At 38.3% G+C, this 19,957-nt stretch overlaps 1 protein-coding gene across 2 annotated transcripts in view; it reads right to left on the bottom strand.

Moving 5' to 3' along the window:
- Positions 1-19,957, bottom strand: part of NCOA3 (nuclear receptor coactivator 3) — a 107,381-nt gene that overhangs the window by 55,084 nt on the left and 32,340 nt on the right. For both annotated transcript variants that reach the window (XM_080685554.1, XM_080685553.1), the window contains exons 2-3: positions 1,400-1,481; positions 860-891 (exon numbers count right to left, since the gene is read on the bottom strand). The gene's annotated coding sequence lies outside the window, so the exon portion shown is untranslated. The remainder of the gene's footprint in view (positions 1-859; positions 892-1,399; positions 1,482-19,957) is intronic.

Raw genomic sequence — 19,957 nt, 5'->3', positions numbered from 1 at the left:
TCCCCGGTTCGATTCCGGTCGGGGGCATGTACCTTGGTTGCGGGCACATCCCCACTAGGGGGCGTGCAGGAGACAGCTGATCGATGTTTCTCTCTCATTGATGTTTCTAGCTCTCTATTCCTCTCCCTTCCTCTCTGTATAAAAATCAATAAAATATTAAAAAAAAAAAAATGAAGACTGCCTTTGATGGGCTTACCAGCTGACTAGACACAGCTGAGGGGGAAAAAAAAAAGAAAATGAGTTTGAAGATATTGAAGATATATCAATATGAACTTCCAAAACTGAAATACTAAGAAAATAAAGAAAAAGAAAAAAGAACAAAATGTCCAAGAACTGTGAAACGAGTACAAAAGGTATAATACACACTGAGTGGCCAGATTATTATGATCTCTGAATGCATAATAATCTGGTGTGTGTGTGTGTGTGTGTGTGTGTGTGTTAGAGGTCTGGTGCATGAATTCGTGCATGGGTGGGGTCCGTCCACCCTGGCCAGGGGGAGGGGACATGGCGGTTGGCCGGCCTGCCTGCTGGTCGAACTCCTGGTCGAGGGGACAATTTGCATATTAGCCTTTATGTAGGATATACACTGAGTGGCCAATTATGTGTTCAGAGATCATAATAATCTGGCCATTCAGTGTATGCAAAAGAGGAATACCATTCATATGAAATTCAAGAAAAGGCAACTTTTTCTATACTCATTTTTCTATTCTGATGAACTAATAAAATTTAGGAGAAGAGTTAGATGAAATATATGCCCACACAAGCAATCTGGGAAAACTAGTTTCACAATGTAAAAATAGTAAAAATACAAGGGCTGATTCAGATTTTGACTAAATACCATTAAAATATTCACACTCACCTGGCCAGCGTGCCTCAGTGGTTGACATCAACCTATGAACCAGGAGATCACAGTTAGATTTCCAGTCAGAACATATGCCCAGGTTGTGGGTTTGATCTCCAGTAGGGGGCGTGCAGGAGGCAGCCAATCAATGATTCTTTCTAATCATTGATGTTTCTATCTCTCCCTCTCCCTCCCTCTCTAAAATCAATAAGAATATATTTTAAAAGAAAGAAAAAAAATGTTCACACATAAGAACAAGGTGGTTGGGCAGGTAGTGCCTCATAATAAACTGTAAAACACAGTTCCCCTCCTCTCCCAAAAAGTTATGTGTGTGTGTGTATGTGTGTGTACACACATACACACATACATATTCACTCATTTCAATACCATGCATTCATTCAATTAATCGATAAAGAGAAAATCATGAAATATAAAACAAGTTTAAGATTAAATCATAAGTTAAAGAAGAGAGTATTATCTTCAGAGGTTGAAATCAGAAAATTTACAATGAATTGAGCCACCCCCCACCCCCCCCAAAAAAAACAAAACCTGGATTACCTGGCTAACCAGTCAAATGATGTTCAAGTAGAAGTTTATTTTTATTGGTCTCTGATTCCGCTGTTCAGCAAGTATTTTGATCCTGAAGATTTAAAAAACAAAGTATGTTGAATTTCATTGCCCTTTCTTAGTATTATTAGTCACACACAAATTAACTTTTTCCCTAGAAATATGAAACAAAACAAAAAAAGCTATTAAGAGGCCTCTTTGAGGAATTTTAGCTGATGCCTTATTTTGCCATATATTACTGCTTCTGCTTAAAAACTCAGGGATGGCATATACAGTATGTTTTGTCATGGTTTGTAAAAATGGATAACACAAAGTGGAATGGAGAAGACCCAGTTCCAAGTCCTGAAATGTGATCAAACCAGATGGGTAATTTGAACTTGGGACATCCCCACCTGTCCAAAAAGAGTATTTAACAAATAACAATTAAAGACACTTATTAATATCCTGGCATAAACCAATACTTAAATACCCACAAGATGGATGTACAGACGAATGGGATGGATGAATAGACGGATGGAATAAGAAAACAGAAGAAAAAAAAAAAAAAAAACCTGGATATTTCCCCCTACTAGGAAAGGCTGCATTTGAGTCACCAACAAGAAATTATTTTTAAATGAAAGACAGGAAAATACAAAAAACATGAACATCTAAATGGCAGGCTTTTGCACTAATGTGGAGGTGATTCTAGAGCAGTGGTCGGCAAATTCATTAGTCAACAGAGCGGCAAACCGCGGCTCACGAGCCGCAGTTTGCCGACCACTGTTCTAGAGCAACAAACAAGTGTCCAGCCAGTGTGGCTCAGTGTGTAGAACTTTGATCCATGAACCAAGAGGTTGCTGGTTCTATTCCCGGTCGGGCACATGCCCGGGTTGTGGGCTCAGTCCCCAGTGTGGGGCAAACAGGAGGCAGCCGATCAATGATGTTTCTCTCTCATCAATGTTTCTGTCTCTCTGTCCCTCTCCCTTCCTTTTAAAAAAAAAATCAATAAAAACACATTTTTTTAAATAAAATAAAAATTCACCTTCATCTTATGAATGGCCAAATGTAACAATAAAGCAACAACAATCTATCACTAACTCTAGTAGTATCTATATTAAGACAACAACCATAACTAGCCCCAAAGTTAACAGCATGCATGATGGAATTGGCAGGTCTGTTGGGAAGGGATAGAAGAAGAAAATGAGATATTCGAAGCCATGGCAAATTCCCAACCACAATAGAGCTATATGATGTGATGGGTCTGTTGTAATTTTGAAACCTAAATTAAAGGTAAGAAAATTGGGGGATGGAGATGGGAAGCACATCATATGTGATACACAAAGGAAAAAGAGGAGAATCCAGGTAGTATATCAGTGCCATTCAAATAATAACAGCTGATACATCTATTTATAAGCACAGTATAGTCTCTAAGTTTTGAGATATAGACAAAAACAAGCTGGTTCTTGGAATAAATCTTCCTATCCACAATAGTTACTGGCATAATGTTTCAAGAGCAGAAACTTTGGAGTCCACCAGATCTAGACTCAACTCACACTAGCTAGGTACGCCTGAGTCAACTTAAGACTTCTTAGAGACTTAGATTTATCTTAAAATGGGAATTACACCAAATAAAGCTGTTGTAAAGATAAAGTAAAAATGCTTAAAGTTCCTTATTAGTACTTAATACATAAATGCTAAGTAAATAAAAGCTATCAGCCAAACAAAAGATTACTTGACATTTAAGATTTTCCAAGCACAATGAAATGAAAAATAGGAGAAAACACAATCATTCATTTTGTTTTTTAAATGAAATCAATGTGTTATGACTAATTTTTCTGATATCCAATTTAATTAGAGGGAGATGGGGGGGGGGGGAAGAAGCCAAACTTCTATAAAGAAAACGCAAGATTTTCTGGCCCTGGTTTTAAAGTATCACTTCAGAAATGGTTCTTTTGTTGATGCTCCTTTAATTAGGGAAGGGGAAGAGTTTTGGGGTGAGCATAAAGCCTACAAAACAAGAGTGGTGGGCAGGAAAAGGGATTTGATTCAGTATATACCTAGCACCATAACAACCAACCCAGGAAACAAGTAGTGCTACCTAGTGTGGAATGTTGGCAAACAGAGCCTACATTAATACTAAAGTATTATTGTACTGCTGGTGAGAACTATTTAAAGGAGTACTGACCCACCCAATTTGTACCCCATAACCCCCATGGATCCAAAGAAATACCATCTGCAAAATTCTCCGCTCCCAGAAGTGTGCAGTGGACTAGAGAGGTCCCCAAATCATAGATCTATGGTTTGCCCCAAGAACCTGAAAGAGCTAGGTCTAAAAAGTACATATACTAAGACCTTGTAAAGTATGGAACTATTAAGAAAACTACAGTTAACTTGTCTAGAACCAAGATTCTGCAAGGGCAACAGCCCTAAAAAATTTCTTGAAACTGTATTTCTTACTTTTATCAAAAATAAGCTTAATTACTCTTATTCCTTTTTATAATTTAGACTTTAGTCAGTCACACATACAAAAATCAAGTCACACTGACACGAAAACTGAATGGCACATCCCAAAGATACTAGATATCTGAGAAGGTGAGGGGTGGACATTAATTTTTCTACTAGAATTGGCAAAAAGGTTACTGATGAGATCCACGTTATCAAAACCTGCATCACTAGAAAGCTAATGGAGGAGGGGGTCAAACTGAGCTTTGTTAATAGCTGTTCTGAGAAAATGTGCCTTGAAGCCAAAACAAAGACAAACTGGGAGAGGGGAGCTGACAGAAGAAAATCCAAACTATAGGGTGCTAATGCTTAGAAACAGAAATAGACAAGAAGAAGCCACTGAATATTATAAACATGTCTTTCTTTTGCTGTTGAACATGAAAGGAGACAAGGACTCTATTATTAATCATATTAAACTCATTGTTCTTCCCATGCTCCTAGAGAGACTCCCTCCGCGTCCCCTAAAATCGTAGAGATGGGGAAATCACCGTCTTTGGGGAAAGCCAGCTGTTGCCACTCATCTTCAAAGCACTACAGAATAAGTTTGTGCCCCAATTAAATTTCAGGTTAAAGGTTACCTAATATTGGTGTAAATTAAATTTAACATTGTTTTGCAGTTGAGATTATTCGTCAAGCGATAAATATATCCTTTGTTAAAACCATAACAATATTTTTAACTTGCAACTACAACCAATTTATCTTAAAATGGGAATTATACTGAAAGGGAAAAAACAGATGTTAATAATCACATGAAAATTTAATATTATATGGAAAGGTGTCACTTTTTTGAAACTAAGTAAACTTAACTCAGTAAAAAGGTGTTTTTTTTTACTATTTATAACTTAATTCCATTAAAGAGAGCATGATGACAAACTTTCTTAAATGCCATCATCTTTTTCACAAGGGGGCAGGAATTATTTCAAATTACAGCATATGCATGTCTAATAAAGTAAGGACAGGGTCAAAAAAACTGAAATGTATTACCACTTATCATATGGTATATATTAAAGGGACCAAGCTGATTTATAATAATTTACTCCAGTCATGCAATAAATTATAATAAACATTTAGTCCTATCTGGAGTCCACGTGAAAATTTAACTGATGTCGTAAAAACAGAAACCTTGGTTTCAGAAAAGTCGTGCTTCTTGAAGTAACCTTGCATGAGACATTTAATTCAATTAAATGTTTGCTGTGTACCTATTAAATGCCATACACTGCAATGGCACTCAGAAGTTATAAGCAAAATATGGTTCTTGCCATTAATTAGGAAAGAAGCAGGTATAAACAGCCACTATACTTCCCAAAATGAAAACTATGTTCATTCACTAAGCATTTGCTGAGCATGTACATGCTACACACTGTACCAGACACCAGGGATACAAGAACAAGGAGTTGAAGACAGAGTCCAATAATAATATTAAAGAAGGGAAGAGAGAACTGCCTTGCCTTTTTCATAGGATTGCTGTACAACTTTACTGTAAAGAACTATTTAAATGTGAATGCAGGACGAATCCAAAACCATTTACCTCAACAAAAAAGAGAGAATTATTGATAATATTTAAATGTACAATTTCTGTAATTATTTTCCATAGTTATCATAACCAAAATGTCATTTGAATTTCTTTATAATAAAAGGCAAAGAAAGTAATTCTTATAAAAATGTTAGCCAATTGTGTAAAGATTACATGAGACATAGAAAATATTAATGGGGTATATATAACGAACATCTGCTGAAATGAGAGCTATTTTAACTCAACATATTCAGGAAATATGCTTACACCACCCGACACTATCCACTGATGAACAATGGCAGTAAATGTAACCATTCTGCATTTTTAAAATTACCTTGAGATTAAGGAGAAAACTAAAAAATCCGGTTGACAGACCAGTTTATTAACAGGCCCCACATCTTTGGCTGAGCTGCAGTTAGCAATGACATGGTTACTAAAACAGGCATGCAAGCAAGCCGCTTGCCGGTACTTGTTCAGATTTCTCTCCCCCTCTCTTGGAAAAACTGCATGCAGTGCTGCACGATCACACAAAACAAATACAGGAAGCCTGGGGTGGGGAGGTGAGCGAAGCTCTGGGCTCCACCAGTGGAAGGCGTTCCACAAGAATTGCTACAGGGTCAAAAGTTTACAGTGGTTTCAATTTCACCTTTTAGCAGCCAATCAGGAAACAGAGACTGCACGCTGACCCCTCAGGCTGCAAATGAACATTAACTCGTTGGCTACCAGGATTGTACATATTCCTTTTCAGGGAAGGCTTTCCTTTTTCTTTCTTTTACGTGGGGAGGGGGAAAGGTGGGGACGGAAGGCAAAACATATTTTAAGTTCAAGGTGACAAGACCATGTATATTAAACAGGCATTTGAGGGGAGAAATCATTGAGTAGTTATCATCTTTCTCCTTGAAATCAGTTTCTTTATCCTGTAGTATCTAACAAACCAACCATTAATGCTAGTATCAAGACAGTGAATTTAGGCAGGTTAAAGTGACAGATGTATCTCCATGAGGTTGCAATTCTAAGAACAACTTAAAATATAATGAACGATAATGGCTGGTTGTGTTTCTAGTAAATACTTAAAAACAACTCAAAAAATGAAGACACTTAAAAGTATTTATCTACACTCCAATTTTTTATTTGCACAGATTTCCGCCCCCCCTCATTTCCAAAACATTAATATAAACAGGCAACATGTCTGTCCTTTTCATTTTGTATATCTACCAAAATGCAGATACAGCTCCTAAGGTTTAAGCTTTCTTTTCCTGTATCTCTCCTCTCCAAACACCAGTACCCAGGAGTGACCCCCCCCCCCACCACCACCACCACCACACATTAAACTCAAGAGTGAACCCTTTGGAAACAGACACAACTGCTCTTTTTTTTTTATGTAAATTTCTTCCAAATGCAGAAAACATCTGTAAACTAATCCATTACTCTTTTCAACATTCTATACTTAACACTGAGCAAGGTTAAAATGAGGATCTATACACACCTTAACTAAACTACATTTAAAAACTGAATTTCTTTACATGATAAAAGTGAAATATCTGCATTAACTACCCTTTCAAAATAATCAGTTAAATCCTCAATAAGCAGATGTGTGAACTTGTAGTTAGCATTATTTCTCATTAATACAATTAGCAGGCTTATTTACTTAAATTTAAGGTTATATTTAGAAGTTGCTGTAGGCACTACCACTGCTGCCTAAGAAAATTACTTCATGTAGGAAATTGGTTTTCTTATCCAAACCAGCAAAGTAAGACACCACAGTTATTTCTGAACACCCAAAGATAACCTTTAAACAAAACTGCCTTACTTAACAAATGCTAAAGGACCCCAAAATAAATTCATAGTGTATAAAGTTTCTATAGCAACTTAATGTCAGTTGTTAATACAGTAAATCAAAGAACTTGATGCTGATATAGATGGGGTTTTTTTTTAATTCAGCATTAAAACAAGTAATTTTCTGGTTTAAAAAAAAAAACAAACCTCCCAAACTGTCATGATTTAAGTTTATGCATATGTGTTAACAAAAAAGTCAATACTTTTAAAATCTAGGTTTCTTAAACATGGCTTGCAGAAGCTTTTTAAATATAATACATTAAATTAGAGAAGTCATCTGTATATCTTTTTTTACAAGATGGCCTCATTTTGAAAGAAAATGGATGCAATAAAATTTTATATCAAGTCAGCATGTTAGCAAGAAGCTTTTTTGTGTGTTCTGAATTTGATTAATACAAGCCAAGGTCACTTCCTGAAAGATGCCTACCATTGCAGCTGCAGGCAAACTAGACTCCAGCATAAGGCTGGGGGAAGGGAATGGGTGATGGCATTTATTAACACTGAGATAGGCTTCCATCTCCACCAGCAATATATAAGAAGGGGAGAACAGGAAGATCCCAGAATTCCTGACATATAAAGATTAAAATATTTCCCCTCCTTAATATTTAAGGAATTTAACTCAGTATAATACTCATGTCAAAATCCGTCAAAGATATCTTCACTGCTACAATACATTAAAACATTTTACTTTATACAAATCGTCTAATACCAGATACTATACACTTCAGCACAATACAACCTGTACTTGCTATGCAAAATGCCTACAAAGGCAAAAATACAGGCCCTTGAAGAAAACAGAATCAGATTCAATTTCTCTCAGCTAACGCCCAGCATGGCGTAAAGTCATGAAAGTAGAAATCTAAGCCTATAATGCAAAATATCTGCAAAAGTTTTGTACTGAACACCAAAAATTAAGAAACCTAGGAAAAAACTTAACTAAGGAGGTAAAAGACCTGTACTCGGAAAACTACAGGACATTGGAAAAAAGAGATAGAGGAAGACATAAACAAATGGAAGAACATACCATGTTCATGGAATGGTACAATCAATATCATTAAAATGTCCTTAGTACCTAAAGCAATCTACAGATTCAATGCAATCCCCATTAAAATACCAACAGCATATTTCAAAGATCTAGAACAAAAATTCATCTGGAATAAAAAAAGACCCCGAATAGCCACAGCCATCCTGAGAAAGAAGCACCAAGTTGGAGGGATCACAATACCAAATATCAAGCTATATTACCAAGCCACGGTTCTCAAAATTGCCTGGTACCGGCACAAGAACAGACACACAGACCAATGGAACAGAACAGAGAATCGAGAAATCGACCCAAGCCATTATGCTCAATTAATATTTGACAAAGGAGACAAGAGCATACAATGGAGTCAAGACAGTCTCTTCTATGAATGGTGCTGGGAAATACGGTCAGATACATGCAAAAAAATGAAACTAAATCATCAACTTACACCATACACAAAAACAAACTCAAAATGGCTAAAGGACTTAAATGTAAGAGAGGAAACCATAAAAATCCGACAAGACCCCATAGGCAGCAAAATAGCAGACATATGTCATAGCAATACTTTACAGACATAGCTCCAATGGAGACTAAGGAGAAAATAAACAAATGGAACTACATCAAAATAAAAAGCTTCTGCACAGCAAACAAAACAACAAGCCCACTGCATGGGAGAACATATTTGCCAATGATATTTCAGATAAGGGTTTAATCTCCAAAATTTACAGAGAACTCATACAACTTAACAAAAGGAAGATAAACGATCCAATCAAAAAATGGGCCAAGGATCTAAAGAGACACTGTTCCAAAGAGGACATACAGAAGGCCGAGAGACATATGAAACCATGCTCAAAGTCACTACTCATCCGAGAGGTACAAATCAAAACAACAATGAGATACCATCTCACACCTGTCAGAATGGCTATCATCAACAAATGACAAGTGCTGGCGAGGATGTGGAGAAAAAGGAACCCTCCTGCACTGCTGGTGGGATTGCAGACTGGTGCAGCCACTGTGGAAGACAGTATGGAGTTTTCTCAAAAAATTAAAAATGGAACTCCCATTTAACCCAGTAATCCCACTTCTAGGACTATATCCTAAGAAACCAGAAACACCAATCAGAAAGGATATATGCACCCCTATGTTCATAGCAGCACAATTAACAATAGCTAAGATTTGGAAACAGCCTAAATGCCCATCAGCAGATGAGTGGATTAAAAAACTGTGGTACATCTACACAATGGAATACTACGCTGCTATAAAAAAGAAGTAACTTTTACCATTTGCAACAGCATGGATGGAAATGGAGAGAATTATACTAAGCGAAATAAGCCAGTCGGAGAAAGATAAATATCACATGATGTCATTCATATGTGGGATATAATGATCAACATAATTTGATGAAATAGATCCAGAGACAAATGCTGGGGGGAAGGAGTGGCGGGGGGGGGGGGGCGGTTAGAGAGCAACCAAAGGACTTGTATGCATGCGTATTAGCATACCCAATAGACAGAGACACTGGGGCAGTAAGGGCTTGCCCTGGGTGGGAATGGCTGGGGGAGGAGGGGGGTCAATTGGGGGAAAAAGGAGACATATGTAAAACTTTAGATAATAAAAAAAAATTATAAAAAAAGTTTTGTACTGAAATCCAATTTAATTTTCCTCTCACCAACATTGACATAAATATGCTTTGTCTCAAAAAAAACACACATCAAGCCGAAACCGGTTTGGCTCAGTGGATAGAGCATCGGCCTGCGGACTGAAGGGTCCCGGGTTCGATTCCGGTCAAGGGCATGTACCTTGGTTGCAGGCACATCCCCAGTGGGGGGGTGTGCAGGAGGCAGCTGATCGATATTTCTCTCTCATCAATGTTTCTAGTTCTCTATCCCTCTCCCTTCCTCTCTGTAAAAAAATCAGTAAAATATATTTAAAAAAAAAAAAAAAACACATCAAAATAGACTTTATCAGTAAGCAAAACAAACCGTCTCCCTGAATAATTAATAACAGCAAGTTATTCTTAAATCATAATATTCCATTTGGCACAGTGGTTAGAAGTGTCAGCCAGTGAATTGAAGGGTCTCAGACTCGATTCCCATCAAGGACACCTACCTCAGTTGCAGGTTCAATCCCGACTCTGACTGGGGCGTGTGTGGGAGGCAACCTATCAATGTGTCTCACATTGATGTTTCACTCTCTCTCTGACTCTCCCTCTTGCTTCCAGTCTCTCTAAAAATCAATGGAAAAATTACCCTGGGGTGAGGATTAATTTAAAAAAGGAAGATTTAATTGAACAGTTACTAGATGCAGCTAGGAAACCATACTGAGTCTTTGACCTGTCCTCCTTGAGGTTCTATTTATATTTCAACTAATTGGATAAAATATTAGGTAGAACCAAAAAACCTATATGCTCTTTATAATTTTCTATATGTAACCTTGGATGAATTAGACTGATTTTGTGTGTCTCATTTTTTCCTTCCTACCAGTTCGGAGTTATTCTTAAACCATGATATCCCACAGAAATATGGAATCAGCAAAGCACCTCTGTGTTTTTAATAGCTGTTTAATAAACACAAAACCATGACTTTTTTTGGCCGGCTGGCGTGGCTCAATGGTTGAGTGTTGACCTAATGAACCAGGAGGTTACAGTTCCATTCCCGGTCAGGACACATGCCCAGGTTTGTGGGCTCAATCCCCAGTGGGGAGGGCATGTAGGAGGCAGCTGATCAATGATTCTCTCTCATCTTTGATGTTTCTCTCTCTCTCCCCCTTCTTCTCTGAAATCAATAATATATGTATATATTTTTAAATAGGCTTTTCTTTTTAAATTGTCATATTTATATTTTCTACATAAATTCAGAATATAATTTGTCCCTCCCTTATGCTCTCATCTTTTTATTGTGATTGAAGTCTGAAGGTTCAATAATTTCAACAAAACTGGATATTGGATGCTCACGTTTTAAGTCTTTTACCTTTCAATGAATTGCAGGAAAGGGCTATATTTAGTGGGCACATAGCTTTCTGTATATGTCAAGAGCTTTTTAAAAAATCATTTTAGGAAAAGGAAGGATACCAAGTAGATAGTACTGTGAGAAGTCCCTAAATTCAGAGATTCTGGTGGCTGGCATAGGAAGATATCCAGAAGAATTCAACAAGACTTTTTCACATACCTTTGAGATGGGACAAACTCTAAAAATGTGCAAAGAGTAAAATTAAATTAGTTATTCATACTCCTCCCTAGGACACGTTGTGAGGCACTGAGGAGGAGGGGTTAAATTTTTTCTCAATTTCTCCTAGCCTCTATATTCTTTTTTTCCATCACATGAATTATTCCAAAAATAACTCAGAATAAAGCACAGAGATAAGTAGTGGCTAGCTAGGTTCTTGCCATAGACCAGGGTATGGAAGTTACAATCATTCCTGCCATCTCTAACTAAATCATTCTCTCCCCTACTTTATCCAAGTACCAAATGTGTTCCTCACTTGACAAACAAGGCAAACTAAGCCAGGGCCACGGCAGCTGGTTGCCTGGTTTTCTTCCTGTACCAACGCAGCCTCTGTGGCAGATACACAACCGGAAAGGAAACACTGACTATAAAATAAAAGCAAACAAAGCAGTGGCCTGCATGTCTTCTTGCTCTGTCAGAGTACTTCACAGGCATACGTTTAAGAGTCACTCTCTTAAAAAAATTACTCTTCAAAAAAAAAAAAAAAAGGTTCAAATATTTTCTATGGCATCAAATTGGGTAGGTTGGCTATGCAAAAATTGAAAACTTCTGTTTAAAAAAATACAAAGTACTATACTATATAAAATGGTATTATTAACCAGTAGTAATGTAACTATGCCATATGCTTACTCTTTTAAAAGCACATTAGTCTAAGCCTCAACCATATCTCTCAAATGAAAAAGCTGATAGGTTGTCATTACAATGCCTCGCACAAAGTAACATAAGTGTAAATCATCCATCCATTTCACAAACGTTTGCTAAAATTATACCCTAGTCTACAGCACTGCTGTTCCAGGTTTTGTGCAAAGGTAAACAAGACATAGGTCCTCACAACTGAAGTGGCAAATGAAGGTGCTCAGAAGTTAAAAAAGGCCTAAGTACATGCCTTTGAGATTAAATAAACCCTAAAAAATGGGTAGGGTTGACTGATGAAGATAAAATGATAGGTCTTACATTTTATTGGATATTAGCAAACAACAAACAGATAAACAAGGTATTTCCAGAACGTAGTAAATGCCATAAAGAAAATAAATAGGGTGGCCGAAACCGGTTTGGCTCAGTGGATAGAGTGTCAGCCTGGGGACTGAAGGGTCCCAGGTTCGATTCCAGTCAAGGGCACGTACCTTGGTTATGGGTACATCCCCAGTAGGAGGTGTGCAGGAGGCAGCTGATCGATGTTTCTAACTCTCTATCCCTCTCTCTTCCTCTCTGTAAAAAATCAATAAAATATATTTTTAAAAAAACAAAAACCTCTGGTTTTAAAAAATAAGTAAATAAATAGGGTGATATGATATAGGTAAGAAGAGGAAAGTAATTTCAGATCAGGAAAGGGCTCTCTGAGGATGCAACATTTAATCTGAGAGCTAAAAGGAAACCATGCAACAGAGGGTTCCAGGCAAACAGCATTGTATATGATCACACTAATAAATGACTGATTAATTATAATTAGTTAATTTCATTATCTATTTTATTATCATTTAGTCCGACAGTCTCAACCTTCTTCTCACTTCTCTGGGACCCACACTGAAGACCAATGTGAACTTGAAAAGTATGTGCTAACCTGCTTTAAAAGTAATATGCTTCATTTTAAAACTTAAGTTTAATAAAGTCAATAAAAAACCCATATTTAAAGCCAGTACACAAGATAGCTTTCTAAGATTAGTAAAAACAAAGCCTATTCAATAAATTTGGAGGGAAACAGCAGACTCATATTCCAGCTGTCCTAACCAACACCACCCATTTCTTCCTCTATAAAATAAGGATAATATCTCTTTTCCTACCTATCTCAAATGGCAGTTATGAAGACTGAATGACTGATAACCTTGCTGCCACCAACACTGTCAGGAAAAGCCCGACAATTGGTGCAAAAATCATACAGCCCATCCACTCATTAAGAGAGACTCGCAGGGCCTCACACTTGAGTTTATTTGTTCTTATTATTCCCAGCTTATTAGAATTGTGTGCGTCTAATTTCCCAACCTCACAGCAAATTAGAAAGGAGGACACTATTAGAAGCAAAGCACTGACAAAAGCAAGGAAGTATAACTAACTGGCTGGCAAACAACAGTAAAGGAAAACAAAAAAAAGTAAAATAAAAAGCAAACAGAAAAACTATTAAAATTAATGTGGTCTAGACTAGTGTCTTTCAGCCTAAAGAGAAATAATACTGTTTAATTCAGGAGGTATAAAAGGTGTCACCCACAGGAAAAAAAAAAGGAATAATAATGCTCTTAATGTCCTGAATCATTAAGAAAAGATTAAATACACTTAAGCACACTGCTTGAAATAAAGTTTAAATAAAAACTAAATATTTTCATTTTTATTTCGGAAGGTTATTTTTTTTTACAAGTGTTGTGACTTAAGAGTTGTTTTTTGGCTATGCACAGCAACCATCACTAAAAGCTTCTCTGCGCCTTTGTTCTCTAGTCCCAGCCACTCCCCAGTGTGGTACTTAGAAGCAATGGAATGGTCACGAGGCAAGCAACAAAGGTTAGAAAACCATGAGACTTAGATGATCAATAGTGGGGGGTCCGTTAAAGCAAGAAAGGGCTTTTCCTGAGTACAACCAAATCTAGGAGTCTAAAAAGATGGATACATTTAAAATTAGCATATTTTTGTAGATTCCACATACAAAAAAATAATAAAGTTAAACATTAACTGGACAAATCTGGTATAATATGAGCATCATAATAATGGTAAAGGATTATAATCTACTGGATAAACTAAAAAGTCATAGATCCACAATAAATATGAAAATATATATATATACAAAGGGAAAGCTCTTCCTTACAGTAAAAAGCCCACTAATAAATATGGAAGGAATAATGGAACCAGAAAGTCACCATTTGGCAAAATCACAGTAATTCATTCAGGGAACAAAAATCATCAATGGAAGCTAAAACTAGTGGGTATAAGTTTAAAGAAAAGGATATTTCCTTGCCAAGACCGGTTTGGCTCAGTGGATAGAGCGTCGGCCTGCGGACCGAAGGGTCCCGGGTTCGATTCCGGTCCAGGGCATGTACCTTGGTTGCGGGCACATCCCCAGTGGGAGGTGTGCAGGAGGCAGCTGATCGATGTTTCTCTCTCATCGATGTTTCTGGCTCTCTATCCCTCTCTCTTCCTCTCTGTAAAATATCAATAAAATATATTTAAAAAAAAAAAAAAAAAGAAAGAAAAGGATATTTCCCTAATTACAGAACCTTTACACCCCACAGGAAATTACAGTATCTCCCAACAAGTAATCTTACCATGGAGAAAGGAGCAGACGCCACCTCACGTGAATGGTCAATAATGGAACTACTCAGAGACATGTGCCTCCTGGTTGGATGCAGGGTGAGCACACCACTTCTATGGTATTACTTCCCCAATAGTGCAGAACCTGCATTTAGACATGAGGAAATACCACACTAGCACAAACTGAGGGGCTTACATAAAATAACTGATCCACAGTCTACAAAAGTATCAATGTCATGAAACACAAAGATCAGAAATTGTCCCAGATTAAAGATGACTAAAAAGGTAACAACTGAATGCATTCAATCTTGGATTTTCCTTCCCTTTAAGTGTTATTATTAGAATAATTGCTGAGATCTGAATAAGGTCAATAGAAATTATTGTATCAATAGTAATTTCATGATTTTTATAACTGTAGTATGATAATATAAAAGAATCCCTTGTTCTCAGGAAATATATACTGAAGTATTTAGGAGTAAAAGGGTTTAACGTCTGCAACTTACTCTTTAATGGTCCAGAAAAAATAAATATGTTTTTAAATGATAGAAGATAACAAATGTAGTAAAATGTTAACATTTGAAGAATATAAGTGAAGAATTCTTCATATTAGTCTTGCAACTTTTCTGTAAGTCCCAAATTAAGGAAAAATAAAAAATAATTTAAAAGGTAAATACCAGACTGGGAGAAAACATCTGCAGTATATAAACAGACAAGGAATAAAAACCCAAAATACATAGGAGCACTTATAAATTAGTAAGAAAAAGAGGAACAATGAGGAAAGAATCAGAATAGGCAGTCCAATAGTACAAATGGCCAATTAATACATGAAAACATGCACAGCTCTTCCAAAGGTTAGGGAAATGCAAAATAAAAACAATGAAAAATAAAGGAACCAGTTGGGGTAAAAAAAATTTAACCATGTATCCGTAAGGCTCAACAAGCCCATGTCTAAGAATATAGCACAAGTACATGAAGATATAAAAGATACGTGTAACGATATTCAATATAACATTCTATAAGAGAGCAAAAAAGGGAGAAGGAACCTACTAATCAGCATCAATGGGGAACTCAAACTTCATGAAAGTTCCTTGAGAAACCAAGATGGCGGCATAGGTAAGCACCTAAACTGCTTGCCTCGCACAACAATATCAAAACTACAACTAAAAGACAAAATGGACACCATCCAGAATCACAGGAAAGCTGGCTGAGTGGAAATTCTACAACTAGAAGGAAAGAGGAAAGCACAATAATGAGACTCAAAGGAGCTGCAAAAGGCTGAGGTACAGAGACGCGCGCGTGCGGAGAGTACGGGGGGCTGAGTGCACAGGCAGCTGAGTGCACGGCTGGCTTTCCCAAGCGGGAGGGAGATGGAAGCTCCCAACTGCGCTGTACTCCAGTCCCAGGTGAGACTCTGGGAACTCAGACTCATTTGGGGGGAATCTGGACTGTCAGGAAAAGAAAAAGCACAGAGACTCAGGGGAGCTGCGGAAGGCAGAGGTCCGGGGGCGCGCGCATGCAGAGAGGACTGACTGCTGAGTGCACAGGCAGCTGAGTGCACGGCTGCCTTTCTAAAGCGGGAGGGAGAAGGAAGCTCCCGACTGCGCTGAACTCCAGTTCTGGGCGAGTTTCTGGGAACCCAGACTCATTCGGGGAGAAACTAGACTGTCTGGCAGCGGGCGAAACTCGAGGGCGGCTTTCTCTCAGAGGTGCTTGCAGCGATTACCACGGGACACTGAGACACAGGGGCCTATTAGGGCAGGGCTGACGGGAAGCCAAGGCTGTCTGCTCTGCCCTGAGACTCCGCCCCATCTAAGCTGAGCACAGAGGCTTTTGCAATTTTGCAAGTCTTGTCTCATAAGAGTGTCTCCAGCACAGAAGTTCTCCCAGCATAGACACAGCTGATCCTCACAGCCAATTGGCCTGAAGGTCAATTCCTCCCAGTGATACCAACAACAATCAAGACTTAACTACAACAAGGCTCTGCACACAGTCCACAAAGGGGTGCACCAAAAGTGTCCACCTCAGGTAACTGGGGGAGGCTGAGCCACTGGGCCCTATAGGACACCTACCACACAAAGCTACTCTTCCAACTCAGGGAAGCAGCGAAAATGCGGAGACAAAGAAACAGATCACAAATGAAAGAAATGGAGGAAAGCAAACAACTGGATATAGAGTTCAAAACCAGGGTTATAAGGTTTTTCAAAAATTTCTTAGAAAAGGCCGATAAATTTAGCGAGACCCTCGAGGATATGAAAAAGGACCAACTAGAAATTAAACATACACTGACTGAAATAAAAAATATTACACAGAGACCTAAGAGCAGACTAGAGGACCACAAGAATCAAGTCAAAGATTTGAGATACAAAGAAGCAAAAAAACACTCAAGCGGAAAAGATAAAAGAAAAAAGAATCCAAAAACTTGAAGATAGTGTAAGGAGCCTCTGGGACAACTTCAAGCGTACCAACATCTGAATTATGGGGGTGCCAGAAGAAGAGAGAGAGCAAGATACTGAAAACCTATTTGAAGAAATAATGACAGAAAACTTCCCCCACCTGGTGAAAGAAAGACTTACAAGTCCAGGGAGCGCACAGAACCCCAAACAAAAGGAATCCAAAGAGGACCACACCAAGACACATCATAATTAGAATGCCAAGAGCAAAAGACAAAGAGAGAATATTAAAAGCAGCAAGAGAAAAACAGTTAATTACCTACAAGGGAGCACCCATACGATTGTCAGCTATTTCTCAACAGAAACTATGCAGGCCAGATGGGAGTGGCAAGAAATATCAAAGTGATGAATAGCAAGAACCTACAACCAAGATTACTCTACCCAGCAAAGCTATCATTCAGAATTGAAGGTCAGATAAAGAGCTTCACAGATAAGAAAAAGCTAAAGGAGTTCATCACCACCAAACCAGTATTACATGAAATGCTGAAAGGTATTCTTTAAGAGGAAGAAGAAGAAAAAGGTAAAGATAAAAATTATGAACAACAAATACATGTCTATCAACAAGTGAATCTAAAAATCAAGTGAATAAAAAATCTGATGAACAGAATAATCTGGTGAATATAATAGAATCCGGGGCATAGAAAGGGAGTGGACTGACAATTCTCGGGGGGAAAGGGGTGTGCGGGGTGCGGGAAGAGACTGGACAAAAATCGTACTGATGAGGACAGTGGGGGGGAGGTAAGGGCAGAGGGTGGGGTGGGAACCGGGTGGAGGGGAGCTATGGGGGGGGGGGGAAGAGGAACAGTTGTAATAATCTGAACAATATTTATTAAATTTTTTTTTAAAAGTTTCTTAAGGTGAGAGTTTCTAGTATGTTCTGTTCGTTGATATTTCTCCCCCATAGCTGGCACCTGACAGGTATTCAATAAATATTTACTGAATTAATGGATAAATGGTTAAAGAAAGGACATCTAAAAATTGAATATTATATAGCTACTGAAAAGAATGCAGATCTATATTTACAATCACCTAAAAAGATGTCCATGAAACAACTCGCAAGCAACATCCCTATATAATCTTATATAATAAAAGTCTAATGTGTAAATTGTCCCCTCGGGCAGTCGTTTGACCAGGAGTTTGACTGCTTGATATGACGTGCGCTAAACACCAACGGGCGGCATGGAACATGGCGGGCGTTGGCAATGTGGCACAGGCAGCAGGCAGCAGTGGAGGTGCTGCCGGCCCCAATGGGCCCCGACAAGCCCCAATGAGAGCGGGACTGTGGTGCGATGGTGGAGCAGGTGAGCAGGCAGCACCAGGCCAAGGCGGGTGCAAGCAGGGGCCTGATTGCCCCTCAGACAGTAACCAGCAACAGTGGCGGGGGGCCCAGGTGTTGAGGGAGCCGGGCGGGGGGCCCAGCCCCAATCCATCACCCTGCAGGTAGGATGGTGGAGCAGGAGAGGGTACGGAGCAAGGCCAAGGTGGGGTGCCACGTGGGGCTGTGAGGCTGGGGGCGTGAGCTGGGGCCAAATCTTCGCAGGCCACCCTGAGGGACCCCACCTGTGCCAGAATTCGTGCACCAGGCCTCTAGTATAAGATGATTGTTTTAAAGTGTGAGAACATGTCTGCATAAATATATCCGCCTAGCCCTGGCTGGTGTAGCTCAGTTGGTTGGGCGTTACCCCGTGCACTAAAATGCTGCAGATTCGATTCCCGATCAGGGCACATACCAGGGTTGTGGGCTCAATCCTGGTAGAGGGTGTGCAGGAGACAGCCGATCAACATTCTGCTCTTATATCAATATTTCTTTCTCTCTCTCTCTAAATCAATGAAAATATTATCTATATATGTACACACATATACTATATGCCTGTACTTAACGAAAAGTAGATACAATTCTGATGAACAATTGAGGGAATGCTAGTTATTGTACTTTTTAAAGAGGTGATATTACAAGTAACTGTTATCAGTATTTTTAAATAAAAATTTAAAGATGACACTAAAATATTTTAAGGTCTACAAAACGTTAAACTTAATATAATATAAAAAGAACAGATTAGGTAAAACAATTAGGTCAGAGTCTTAAAAATCTGTAATGCCTATTCTACTTCCAAGAGTCTATCAAGAGGGAAGAATTAGAAATGCACACAAAGCTTATGGTGACATCAGCATTACTCTTAACAATTATAAAACAGAAGTAGCCTTTAAAGTATTATTAAAGTTTTGCACAATTGCAGAAAAATATAGCAAATATACACATGGAAAAGAGAAGAAAAATTCAGGAAATGCACCAAATTTTAATCCCCAATTTCCCACTATAAAAGTGTTGTAATTTATTTATATATAAACATTCCTAAACTTTATTTTACATTTGAAATACAAAATCTTAAAACACCTTACCTAAATTAGATCTTAAGCCCAACTCCTGGCCTTCATTTGCCAATTAAAAAAAAAAAAAAAAATCAAGGTAAGTCAAAGACTGGGAGAAAATATTTGCAATATACATACCTGATAAAGGACTTATACCAAAAAAACAAAAAAAATCTTAAATAACAGCAAGAAATAAAGACATAAAACAAACTACCCAATTAAAAAATGACAAAAGAGCCCTAACTGGTTTGGCTCAGTGGATAGAGCATCGGCCTGCGGACTGAAGGGTCCCGGGTTCGATTCCGGTCAAGGGCATGTACCTTGGTTGCGGGCACATCCCCAGTGGGAATGTGCAGGAGGCAGCTGATTGATGTTTCTCTCTCATTGATGTTTCTAACTCTCTATCCCTCTCCCCCCTTC

The sequence above is a fragment of the Plecotus auritus genome (genome assembly GCF_963455305.1).
Source record: "Plecotus auritus genome assembly, chromosome: 8".
Classification (NCBI taxonomy): Eukaryota; Metazoa; Chordata; class Mammalia; order Chiroptera; family Vespertilionidae; genus Plecotus; species Plecotus auritus.
This window is presented reverse-complemented; position numbering and strand designations above follow the sequence as displayed.